The 14,024-nt window shown below is 36.5% G+C and overlaps 1 pseudogene; it reads left to right on the top strand.

Annotated features, from left to right (window-relative positions):
- Positions 1-12,839: 12,839 nt before the first annotated feature.
- On the top strand, positions 12,840-13,664 carry LOC138171020 (cytochrome c oxidase assembly factor 7 pseudogene; annotated as a pseudogene).
- The last annotated feature ends 360 nt before the right edge of the window (positions 13,665-14,024 follow it).

Here is a 14,024-nt window from a genome sequence, read left to right as displayed (position 1 = left end):
TGGAGGAAAATCTTGAGAGCTTGGAGTTTTCTGACCTATTCTGCAATCTTCCCAGAATCCTTTCCCCTGACCCACTCAATTCTTTAGGATTAGATTATTTAATTAACAATTAATTTTTAGTCCGTCTTTCCGTGGCCCTTTATTACATGTAATTTTTATTGCATCATGATCTGAAAAGGATGTATTTAATATTTCTGCCTTTCTGCATTTGATTGTGAGGATTTTAATGCCCTAGGACATGGTCAGTTTTTGTGAGGGGTTATGTACTCCTGACAAAAAGGTATATTCCTTTCTATCCCCATTCAGTTTTCTCCAGAGGTCTACCATATCTAACTTTTCTAAAAGTCTATTCACCTCTTTAATTTCTTTCTTGTTTATTTTGTATTTAAATTGTTCTAGTTCTGAGATGGGGACGTTGAAGTCCTCCACTAGAATAGTTTTGCTATCTATTTCTTCCTGTAACTCCCTTAACGTCTCTTCTAAAAATTTGAATGCTATACCACTTGGTGAATATATGTTTAGTAATGATATCACTTCATTGTCTTTGGTGCCTTTTAGCAGGATGTGGTTTCCTTCCTTTTATTTTAAATTAGGTTTATTTTTGCTTTTGCTTTGTCTGAGATTAGGATTGCTAACCCCCCCCCTTTTTTTTTACTTTAGCTGAAGCATGATATATTCTGCTTTAGCCTTTTACCTTTACTCTGTGTGTATCCCTCTCTTTCAAATATGTATCTTGTAAACAACATATTGTAGGATTGTGGTTTTTAATCAATTCTGCTTCCAAAATACTTCCATTTTATGGGAGAGTTCCTCCCACTCACATTCACAGTTATGGCAACTCTTTCTCTCCATCCATTCCACTCCACTCCCACTATTTATGTTTTTCTCTCTCCTTTCTCCCTTTCCCTCCTCACTATAATTTTACTTTTGACCGTAGCCTCCCTCAATCTATAGTGCCTTCTGTCTCCCCCTCCCTTTTCTTTCCCCTTTTCCCCACCTACTTCCTATAGGGTATGTTATATTTTTATACCTAACTGTGGTTGGTAGAAATTGCTTTGTAGAATTTAATTCCCTTAATATATCAAAATTTATTTAGACAGTTTCTTATTGTGGGTCATTTAGGCTGCTTTTGTTTGTTGTTTATTGGGTTTTTGTTGTTTTGTACATAACTCCATAGAGCTCATAGGATGTCCATAATTAGTATTTAATTTAATTCTCTGGACTATCTTGTAACATAGGTAGAGACAGGATTATCTGGAATCTAGAATGGGGAAAACAGACTTTGAGAGGATAGGCTACTTGTTCAAGGTCACAGAGGTCATTGGGAATAGAAGTCTAGTGCATTTTATTTTCTTCTAGGTAAGTAGTTTGACAAACTCTATCTTTCTTCTGCTATTAACAGTCATTAAAACTCAAAACATAATGATATACCAGGTGTTTCAATGAATAGAGTAATTAGCTAGAGGTCAATGGGGGGAAAATAGGCAGAGGTACAATGTAAAGTGAAATCTGTAACTATTGTGTCTTGTTGTTGTTGTTGCTGCTGTTGTTAATGTTGTTATTAGAAACCTAAGATTTCACTGATGCCAGGAACTTCAAGGGAATAATCTCCCTATGTTAATGCATATCTACAATATCTCTGTAACTCAGAGTTTTACAGTTATCTGAGTTACTTAAGGCACTGAAACATTGTTTCTGTCAGATGCCAGAATTGAACCTAGCTCTTTCCACTTTGCACCAGACTTCTCATTAAGTTATTAAGGGAGTTAAAATGTTTATCTTATACAATGTTTCAAAGGATAATATTCCCTTCTTCCTTACCAATATGATGTGGCATTTACGATATGCATCATAATAAAATATAATTGAATGGAATCGTACATGATTTTAAAGGTAGATTCTAAATACTGTGAAACTTTGAATCAAGGCAGGAAAAAATGTATAATTTCAAGGTATGTCAACAAATGACAGTGAAAAATAGAGGAGTGGGGACATGAGCAAAATAGCTGTGACTCTGGTTTAATGTATTCACTGTGGCCTCAGTTTCTTTTGAAAAAAAAAAAGATCCATTTGAAATAAAGTATAAATAAATAAAATAAATAAAGTATATATGGTGATAAGATGATGAACAATTGCTAGGACTTTGGTTTCCAGTTCAATCCACTCAGATTCTATAAGTAATTTAACAGCCCCACCTTCCATTGAAAAGGGGAACATGATTTGTCAACCTAAAGGTTGACATCAGGATGAAAAGAGTGTTGTTTATTGTATTACTTCATGATTCACCTACTTCAGATCGTCTTACCATCAATAATTATCTAAGGTCAGACTATGGATTTGACCATGACTGCCTGTTAAGAAACTTAAAAAACAGCAAATGATTTTTTTTTCAAAATAGCTTGTTTGTTAAACTAGAAACCCCAGTTTCTAGCCTATAACCCAAAGTCAATTCTCCACTTGCAAACAATATACTATAAAGAGAATATTTTAAATTAATTTATGCTTAGAAGATTTAGCAAACTCTTGGGAAAAAAATAAAAACATATTTATACCATATCTTTAACTTGCTATATGTTTAATATATTTACATATATTAATATCTCATAAGATAGTAAAGTAATATATAATATATGTAAATATAATTCAGTGCTGTAGAAAGACAGAATATCCCTAATATAAAATCTCCATTGGATAATCAAAAAGGGGAGTGGGCAAAAAGCATTGGGTGTAATAGCCAATATTGATATTTTTTTAAATACCAGTGCAGAAAGTACAATAATAGAATTTAGAAATAAGGAGATGTTCATTCCTCTGTGTGCTTACTTCTGGATGTTACAATATAAGAAGGAAATTAGTTGGCTGGAGAGCAATGGAATACCATTGTGCCTTAAGAAATGGTGAAAGGAATGGTTTCAAAGAAACCTGGAAGACTCATGTGAACTGATGCAGAGTGAACAAACCAAGAGAATGTGTTAGAAAAGCATCTCTGAAACAATTAAGAACTCTGATCAATACAATGACCAACTATAATTATAAAGTGATTATAAAGCATGTCACCCCACTTCTCAAAGAGAGGTAATGGGTACAAGATGCAGAACAAAACATTTTTTTAAAGATGACCAGCATGGGGTAAACACTCTCCTTTTTATTTTTTTTCCAATGGAGTAAAGGTGAGAAGGAGAAAGAATCAATTTTTGTTCATTATATTAAAAATATATATCCTGAAAACTGGGCATTTAGAGGGGAAATAAATTTTGCCATATAGGAAGCCTCATTTAAATTCAAAGAGGCATAGGAAACAGCATGTTGGTTTTAGGGGACAGTCTGGTAAAAACTGACTATATCACAACCTTGTTCAAAAATCTTCCTTTCTTCAGGTTAATCATACAGAATCAATTATAGAAAGGAATGAGAAATAAGTTTGGAAAAAATAGGGTGGAAGCAGACTATAGAAGCACTTTAGTTCAGTCTAGAAATCTGCATTTTATCCTAAAGGCAACAGGACATCCCTGAAGCTTTTGGAGTAGGAGAGTAATAGGTTAAGGTCTGTGCTCTGGAAGGTTATTCTGCTAGTTCTGTGAAGGGTGAAATGAATAATATCAGTCAGCATGGAATTACAATGACCAAGGTAAGAGGTGATGAGGACATAAGCTATGATAGCAGCAATGTGAATGGGTCAGATGCAAGAGGGGATATGGAAGTGCAAGTGGGGCTTGCAAATATTTTCATGTAGAGGGAAAATGAGAAAATAAGGAAATTTGGAGAGGCGAAAATTCAAGGAATATACTAAGATTCTGAACTAAGCTAGTTAAATGATGGTATTGTCAACTGAAATAGAAAATGCCATTGAATCTTTTCTCTTCCTGACCCTGTCTCCAATATTTCTGCTGCTGCCTCTCATGTTTGTTTTGTCTTCTTTTGTTTTTTATTTAGGTGTGCCTTGCTTTTGTTGGTTTAGGGAACTCCCAATGAAGTAACTCTAAAAATACAGATCTCTGTTTTGCAACTTGTAGCTTACTTATCTAGAGAACTGAAGGTTAGGGGATTTTTCCCAGGATCACTCATGAAATCGGACTTTAGACACAGGCATTCCTCACTGTGAGATCAGTGATGCTTCCCCATCACTGGCTGCTACATAATAAATGATTTTAATGCCCAACCTCCAAATTCTTCTACTATAGCTGCACTACAATGACCACCACTGCATTAGAGAACTTTGTTGTTGACCATGATGCATTGCCATTTAATGATAACTTTGGCTAGGAGAAGATGTTAATTCATTTTATTGAAGAGGGGACATGACATTGGTGATATGTCCAAGTAACATATTTTCCCGTTGTTAAACCAAGGGCATGAGGATATTGAAATTTGTGGTTGTGTAGCTGGTTTAAAACTAGAAGAGAAGATACCCATTCGTTATATCATATACATTCTACAAAGGATAATAAATATAAATTATAGTTTTATGAAGTAAGTGGGAACCTACAAAATGCATTTATGGTCAGTGTTAAAGAGTTCAGAGAAAATCTTTCTAAGCGGTGTACCGCCTTTGAGTCAGAAGGTCTCCTAAGTACTCAGAGATTTTTCATGATTAAAACTAAGGAGAGTATATGCTTCTTAATGTGGGTCATAGCTTACAACTCATATAAAATGCTCACTCTATTGTTTCATTGTGTGCTAAGGTTAGAGATCTATTTCATTTCTTTTAAGAAATAAGGAAAATATTATCTGTTGTGCAGGTGATCACCAACTTTTGAACTAATTATGTTCCAAAAATTCATTGTTAAATAGGAGGTTTTGAATGTGGGCCACATTTACTTGTATAAAAATTATAAATGATAGTGTTGGCTCAAGAAAAAAAAATCACACATTGTTAAGATTGAGAGGGTTTTTTAATGTAATATACATATTGTCAAAAGATGATAGGCAGAGAATAATAATTATAACAGCAATTTCACACACACAAACACATACACACATCTTATTAGTAAAATTTATGAAGATATAGCCAAAATCTCTTGTGAGATGGCATGGTAGTACTAAAATTATATAGGGAATAAGCATTGTTCTCAAATTCACAGAAAAGAATTCTAGTTATTTACTGAACTGTTTTCCAGGATGGTGGCAAAAATCTAGCCATAACAATTCTCCATTTTCTGAAACATAATGATTTTTAAGCAATTATCAATGGATGTCTTCCAAACAAATAACTTTTCAATCCACATATTCTTGTTAGTATGCTTACCTCAAAGGTCTATTTGAAAAATCCAACTTCTAGAATCAAAATATCTTTGAATTTTTCCCAGATTTACTTTGAGATAGTCTTACATGGGTAGAGATGCTAGCACACCTAGGGTTCTTTGTTCTGTCTTTTTACAACACATTGCCTTTAAATGTTTTCACACAGCGGTCTTTAAATCACTTGTGATTTGTGTACCAGTACACAACAGAACACAGAAATCACACATCTTAGTTGTTGGCCTTTTCTTTTTATTCCATCCCCCCAGGGCACCTCCTGACTCTTTACTGCAGTCCTTAATGACATAATCTTTTTTCCCACTTAATAGTATTTTATTTTTTCCAATCCGATAATACTGACCTTGATCTACAAGACAAGGCAACAAAACATGTGTTAACCACTTACAAACTACCAAGCACTATGCTAAGCACTATAAGAAGAAAGACAATTTCTAACCTCTAGGAGTTTACATTATAATGGGGTAAGACACACAAAGAGAAGCTGAAAAGTTAGGGAGAAAGGGAAGGTACCAGTAAATGGGCATGGTTTCAAAGTCCCAAAAAGTCAGGAGCAGAGCAAGGATAGAAATGAAGTTTGGTGGTCCTGGTGTTCACCTCAGAACGGAAGCCTCAGAAGGAACTCACTGATGAAAGAAAGAGGTTGCCATTTTGAGCAAGATGCTCAAGGATGAGAAGGTCACAGGGGCAGACTGATGTTTCAGGGTGAGGAATTCAAGATTCTAAAGAATATTCTAGGGTGATATGGCAGTTGAGGTATGGTGGTAAAATCCTGTAGACACTGACTAGTGTCCCAACTCAACCCAAAGTAGCCATTTTTACAGACACTGGCTCTAAGAACCTGGGCAAGCCACTTTATAATTTAACCTTACTCTACTCATCTCTAAAATATCAGTATCTCTTATGTCACAGGACTATTGTGAGGGTAAAATGAAATAATGTGTGTAAAGCATTTTACAAACTTTAATAAACTCCATAAATTATTATTACCACTATTACTATTGTCATGATATTTGAAGTTTTCTCAATGGGGGTAAAAAGGAATTGTCCAATGATTCGGTGGGTAATGGGAAGGGAAGACTTTTAGTGACAACTTAATCCTGGGAGATGGTTTTGCTATAGAGAGTATTAATGATGTATATTGGAGGAAATGTAATAGCATTAGCTGTTTCTCTGTGAGACAATATCTTCAGTGAAAATAAAGTGGAAACTACTTACAATCATTTCTTTTCCCTTTTTGTGTTGCATTTCCATTTATTTTTCTTCTCAGGACTGTCCTTGATTACCTTTCATAAAATTTTTTATTTACGAAAATGTAACACCACAAAGTTTCTTTGGTGCCTTGTTATTATATCAAGGTTGCCCTAGTTTCTTAATGCACATGCCAGAAGAGAAAAAGTTCAGTTAGGTACCAAAGTACAAGTTAGGTACCATAGTACTCTGAGGCCAGTCCCTGCAAAGGACTACATATGTATATTATTCAAGGAATAACCTAATTAAGTGAAGAATGACATTTTCAGTGGGTTAGCCATCAGGCAGTGGTTTGGTTTGGTTTGATTTGGGGGGTGGAGAGATGAAAACATAATAACATTTTCAGACTTGAGAGAATTATAATAGGAACTAGTTGGATGAAATTGATGAAATCACAGATGTGTGGAATAGGAAAATGTCAGTTGAGTCTTACTCTTTTCTACCATAAGGTGTTTTATGGATAATAGCCCTTCTAGGGTTAATTTTGGTTGGAAACTTACCATGATGTTCTATGAGAACTCCAAACTATGAGTTTACCTCACATACATATTGGAAGCATGTTATTTTATTACTTCTCCTTGGATAAGATACATGAAAGACTCATCAGAAATAGAATTTCACATTCTCATATTGCATTTCTAGTGTGCTTATCAAGTTGGCAGACTTAGCTTGTATATTTGTGGGGCAGATAGAGTGTGATTAGAAATTCTATGGGATAGTGGTAAGAGATTTCATTGACCATAGAAACAGAAGAGCTGGGTTTTAATCCCAGCTCTGACATGAAGATTAAGACTTAGAAGAAACTTCAAAAGATATCTAATTTAGTAATTTCATTTTAAAGATAAAGAAAACAAAAGCCTATGGATTTTCAATGACTTGCACAATTTTCCTAAATATTAAGTGCCAGAGTGTGACCATGGAAAAGTGACTTAGTCAGCTATCACTTATTTAACACCTATTATGTTCCAGGCACTGTGCTAAGAACAGAGGATCCAAAGAAATGCAACACACACACACACACACACACACACACACACACACCTAGTCCCCTACTTTAAAGAAGCCCACAGTCTACTGGGGGAGACAGCATGCCAAGAACTATGTACAAACAAGATAAATTGGTGATAATCTGAGAGAGAGACAGAGACAGAGACAGAGATGGAATAATAGCATCCTTTACCTGATCATTATCAAATAAAGGAATGTCAGAGTTCATAAACAGAAATATGGAACACTTGTAGGTGATAATAAGTTCAAGGACATGAACACTCCGTAAATAGCTTTGGTGTAGAGAGGAGTAGGTTATGGAAAATGAGTAGGTTGGAAAATTGGGAGGTTAGGATGTTTGAAGAATCAGTAAGTGTAAAGACCCCTAGTTTGTGTACAGGAATTGGGAGAAGAGACTATGAGTGAGGCACGAAACTCATTAAGGAAGGAAGGAAAGTATGCTGGAGGTAGACAACAGCTACCAGAATCTTAATTGGATAATCAACATGAATTGAATGAACCTCAGAGGTTACTGAGTGATAGTGATTTTGTCATCTTCCTTTTGTTTGTCATCAGTTTCCTTTTCTGCCCTTCAATTATGAGGAGGGTCCTCCCTCCACTGTGGCTGTAAGTTCTGCTATGTTAGTGCTCCTCACCCTGGGACTGCAACTCATGACTGTGCTCTGGAACCAAGTATGGACAATGCAACAGAGTTCTGCCTTGGTGCTAGCAGAAGGACCCCTGTAATCTTCTTCTGACCAGGTGTTTGACCCCACTACCATTGGTCTGAGAGCTGTGGAAACAGTCACTGCTGCTGCTGCTTCTAACTCAGTTCACTTGAAAGGCTTGTTCCTGGTTTACTGGGGCTGGTGCTATGCTGGTACAGCCTGTGCTGGACAGTGTTCCACTCTCATCCAAGTGCAACAGACCTTTCCTGCTCACCTTCCAAGTTGTCTTGGGATGGAAATTTGTTTCACTCTGTCTTTTGTGGGTCCTACTGCTCTAGAATTTGTTTAGAGTCATTTTTAAAGGTATTTGGAGGGGTTTGGGAGATAATTCAGGGAAGTCCCTGTCTTTACTCTGCCATCCTGGCTCTATCTTTCCTCAATTTGGAAGTAATATGCAGACAGGCTGTTGTTGAAAGTCATGAAAGTGACTCTTCCAAAACATTGAGTTTGCTGAGAGAGTGTGTGTAGAGTGAAGAGGGACAATGTCATAGCTCTGAGGAACACTTACTTTGAAGGGTTAGGGAGAGGTACATTATAAATCACAACTTCACCATGCCTTGATAAATAGTTTTCATTAATTAGCCAAAATGTTTATCCCCAGATCTCCAACATTCTTTTGATGTATTTCTCTGTACTTGGTCATGGATCCACAGAAATTCAGATATGAAAAGGACCCCAAAGAACATCTAGTCCATCCCATACCTGACCAAGAATCCCATCAACAGCAACCTTAACCTTCTCTAGAAAACTTAGTAAATGGGAACTCATTACTTCCAAGACAGTTCAATCCACTTTGAGATATCTCATAAAATAGACAACAAACATATCGCCTACGTAGTTGCTTGTATATTGTCTCTCCTATTATGAACATCTTAGAGGTTTTTTTGCCTTTCTCTGTATTTTCATTGCTTAGCACAGTATTAACACATAATAAGCCAGTAAGCCTAACTAACAATGTTGTTGGACCCTTACCTGAAGTCTTTTTGAGCTGGTAGAGCTTGTGATCCTTTAGGAATGCTTTCACATCTTCCCACCTTTATAAGCCATTGGAGTACAGCCTTATTAGAGAAACAGTTAACACTATATCCAGTTGCCACTCTTAAATCTTCTGCTAAAACCCTATTTCCTACTGTGATTAGATATGATACATCCTAGAGAACTGCTGGTGACTTTGCCCTTTCAGTTAGTATTTTACTCTTTGATAGAAGGAAGGGATCAATAAGGCTTTCTCAAGTTGTTGGTCTACATGATTATTTTGCTTGTCCAAGGCCCAGTGTTGTTAGAACTAAATAGACAATGTTGATATATCTTACATTTGAGAGACATGAATTTCCAAAATAAATCTATCTCAAATTACTTTTAGATCTCTTATGTGAATATTTAAGCAGATAATTTAAAGAAACTCAAACTGAAGAAACCAGTAAGGTAGGATGTATATTAAACACATGAATATTTGTTCACATCTATAATATTTGACAAATGGATTGGTGAGATTTAACACAGGTAATAGATGGATTGTGATGCATTTATTATTCTTACATTTTAATATGAATAACTTTTATTTCCTTTGTTGTATTGTTAAGTATCTGGTTACATTTAAGACCCTAATTTGCCATTATTTTGGATTTCTGTGTAGTTTTGTGTAAATGGAAGCACATTACTAGGGGCTTGAGAACTGGAGTCATAAGCAAGGTTTGTGTATTTCATCATACCAGAGTTAACCTTATGACCCTGAGAGAGTTTGAGGGTAACTATGTAGTGGTGGTTCTTATATGGAAATATAGACCTGCCTATTTAAGGACAGGTTGGAGTGATCAGTCTATACAAGAGAGTAGGTATCTATATACCTATAAATATAAGGTGCTACAGTGTGGGTAGCTAAGGCATGCACCCATTAGAGTAAAGAAGATAAAGTGGTTTTGGTTTACAGAATTTTGAGAGAGGCAGACATGATATAGTGGCTTGAAATCTAGTCTAGGTCAGGGAGTCCTTTGTTTTGATACATATAAGCTAAATGATCCCACACAAGTGACTTAAATTCAGCGTCACAGACAATTCTCTGTACCTCATTGGTAATTTCCAATACTGATGATATCGTAAGACTGGTGAAAAACAAACTAGAGTCATTCTCTGCTATACCTTCAAATCCTGAAACCTGAGAAAAGTCAAGAATACACACAGTAGTTCTTGCCAAACTTCTATAAATTATCTGGTAATATATTTTTTTCTATCAGACAGGATTCTGAATAGATTCTTCCTCTCAAACAGGCACAAAATTCATCACTGGGTTTTGATCACTTGTCTACCTTCAAATTGTGAATCTTTCAAATGTAGTTTTAATTAATGAATTCTATATACTGTTCATTCTAAACAAGTGCACACATGTGCTATGTGTCAAAAGTCCTCATCTAGAATACTATGCTGACATAAACACATCAAATCTATTGTGGAAATATTCCTTATTTCAAGTCAATAGCTTTAATAAGAGAACTAATAAAGGATTCCACTAAAGTTAAATGGAGTTCTGATTATTAGATGTTTGTTGAATCATCTGGAACAAGATTTGTGATTTTGTTAGTCAGGCTATGGTCTTCAAATCTTTTAAATAGACCTCCTTTATCAATAAAACAAAAACTCAGAGCATGCTATACATTTATGTATGTATGTGTCTGTATGTCTTTACAGATTTTATAACTATACTACTTCACTAAAATATTTTATAAAATATAAGACATACATGAAAATTTTTTAAGTGGCCTATTACTAAAACTAAAATCTATCCTAAAATCTTACTGTAATCTTAAGCTTTTAAAGCAGCTCTAAGACTTTTGGAGCATTCTTTATTGAAGAAAAATTATTTTATTTATCAGTGATGTGAAAAAGTTGCTTGCCTAGGTCAGAGAACTTACATGATGCTTGCTGGCAGTGCACTTTAAGGTGCCAGGAGAATATAGGGAATGGTTGGAATAGGCACCAGCTAGGGAATGACTCTTCTCTCACAGCTCTCTGCCTGGAGAGACAAGCCTATGTCTGAGAGTCCATGGGAACCAGTGAGGGTCACAGGTAGGGAAAGGACTGCAGCATAAACAAACAGATGCTGCAGGTGTGCTGGTCACTGATTAGCTATGCTATTCTTCTTTTCTCTTGTTTTTTTTTTGGGGGGGGGAGGGCAATTGGGGTTAAGTGACTTGCCCAAAGTCACACGGCTAGTAAGTGTGTCAAGTGTCTGAGGCCAGATTTGAACTCAGGTTCTTCTGACTCCTGGGCTGGTGCTGTATTCACTGTGCCACCTAGCCACCCCTATGCCATTCTTCTTAACTCTTAGACCAGTTGTAAGGAGCTCTCAGTGAGGTGAGGGAACTTCCTCTACTACTGCAGATGTTTACTTGTTCTCTAATTATTAGTGTTTGAGAGTTGCTTAGGGGCACTGAGAGATTAAGTGAAAAATGACAGGGTGGAGAGTTGGGGTGAGACAGTGTCTAGATGTCAAGAGGGACTCAAGGTTCAGGTCTGTCAAAGCAGACTCTCTATACACTATGACATACTGCCTCTTGTTATATCATTAAGAAATATTAACTCATTTGGCCAGAATGAAGTGTAAGGTTCTAGTGGTTCCATATAGTTCATCTTTCTCTTCTTATATTTGGAAAGAGTGAGGGTCAAGACTAAATGACTTTTCAAAGGTCACCCAGATAATAAATGTTAAAGACAGGATTGGAACCCATCTCTTCCAACTCAAGAATCAGAGTTCTTTGGTGTTTTGATCTATTGATTAAAGTTATTTCACTTAAAGTATTATAAGGCTTAGGTTAGACGTGCAAATTTTCTGAAGAGTATAGTACAGATATCTTAAAATGTCCTCAGTACTAAATGATTGTTGCCTTAGAAAATGATAATTAATGTTTAAAAAGTTTGCTTCTGTTATAGTGAATAGACATTTAAAAAGAGTTGTTATGTGAACATTTACTTTGGGCTACAATTGTTTAGTTACTTTTTCTGTGATCCCACATGAAATAAAATGAGCTCTCTAAAAGCTGCTCAGCTGTCTCAATGACCACCTAAATGCAATAATCAAATGGGTCTGAATGATTTATTCAGAGAGATGCTAATGAATTAAAATACAAAAAAGTTTGAATTAGGTTAGATAGCCATTGAAAAACCATTGAATGAAATGACTTTTGTCTTGTGTGCCATTTATTTTGAGGAAGACTAGAATTCCCTGAAGGAAAAAAAAAGTCTAAATGAGAAATTGTTCCTGAAAAGAAAAATTGCCAAGACTCATTTGTCTCATTTCTTATTTGTAATTTCCATTGATATTGAGATCCTTGACATTAATTAATTTTCCTAAATTTTATCTCTTCATTATCCTTCAAATATTTCAATGCCCACATGATCCCACTTGTTGCAGAAACTCCCTTCATTGGTCCCATTCATACATCCCTCATCTTATGCAGCTCATCTATGTTCTCTCTTAAATTTCCTGTAAAGGATCAACCAAAGAGCCTCAAAACCTCTATGTCCTTTTAAAAAAATTAATTCATGATGTCTTTTTTTTAATATTTTATTTTCCCCCAATTACATGTTTAAAAAATTTGTCCTGGGCTAGCAGGCTGGTGCATGTGCGGAGGGGCAGAGGCAGTGGGTCTGGTGGACTTTGAGAATGAGGAGCAGGTGGCTTCTTTCCTCAAGAACATGAAGGTGGAGTGTCACTACCAGTGCTACAAGGAGAAGGACCTGGACAGTTGCTACAGGCTGGAAGGTTTTCTAGAAGGGATCCAGAAGAACTTTGATGAAGCTTTGATGAAGGTATTGAAGTTCAATTGTGAAGACTACCACCACAGTGAGAGCAGCTACAAACTGGGAACATATTACACAACAGGGAAAGGAGGATTAACCCAAAACTTGACAAATGCCTATGAGTGTTTTTTAAAGGCTCCTGAGAAATCTGGAAAGAATTCAATGAATACTTGTCACAATGTTGGACTGCTGACCCAAGAAGGGCGCATCAGTGATAACAAGCCTGACCTGGCTCAAGCCCGAGACTGCTATACAAGGGTTAGTGATGGCAGCTATGCTCCTAGCTGCTTCAATATCAGTGCCACCTACCACCAAGGATCCCTGAGTGTCCCCAAGGACATGCGCCTGGTTTTGAAATGCTCTCTGAAAGCCTTTGACCTGGGTCACATCTGGGCCTGTGCAAATGCCAGTCGCATGTATAAACTGGGTGATGGGTCACTGAGGACAATGCTAAGGCTGAGGCCATCAAGAACAGGGCCAAGCAGCTCCACAAAGAACAGCAAAGACATCCAGCCTGTGACATTTGGGGTGCGAGATGATCAGCATGTTTTTTCCCTCCTTTGGAAATGTACAGACTTTCCCAGGGATATACTTTTGGTGATGAAATGTGGGGCCAAGAAAAGCCTACTGTGGGTTGGCTGCTAGCATTACTTGTAGCAGGTACTGTAGTCTGTGTTGCCTCTAAGATATTCATTTTCTTTAAAATGTCTAAATCAATATATGTACCATGTAGGCTGGGTTCTACCCAGCTTCCCCAAAGTGGAGGGAGCCATGAAGAGGGGCAAGGTAGGGAGAAGTAACCAGAGGGGCCCAGGGAATCATGGAGACATCTCACAAAGTGTTTGTTGGGGCACATGTATGCACCCAAGGAATGTGTGTGTGTATGTGTGTCCAAGTCCATATGTATTTGGTTTGTATGGTTTCATTTGGGGGAAATTTTCTTTGTGTGAACTTGAAAATTATAAGGTGCTCACTGTTCCCTGAGAGTGAACCTTTGTGCCCATC

Source organism: Petaurus breviceps, unplaced genomic scaffold (genome assembly GCF_028583685.1).
Source record: "Petaurus breviceps papuanus isolate PSGF00001 unplaced genomic scaffold, PetGlider_PUasm1.0 126, whole genome shotgun sequence".
Classification (NCBI taxonomy): Eukaryota; Metazoa; Chordata; class Mammalia; order Diprotodontia; family Petauridae; genus Petaurus; species Petaurus breviceps.
Note: the sequence above shows the minus strand (reverse complement) of the source record. Positions and strands in the feature narration are given on the sequence as shown.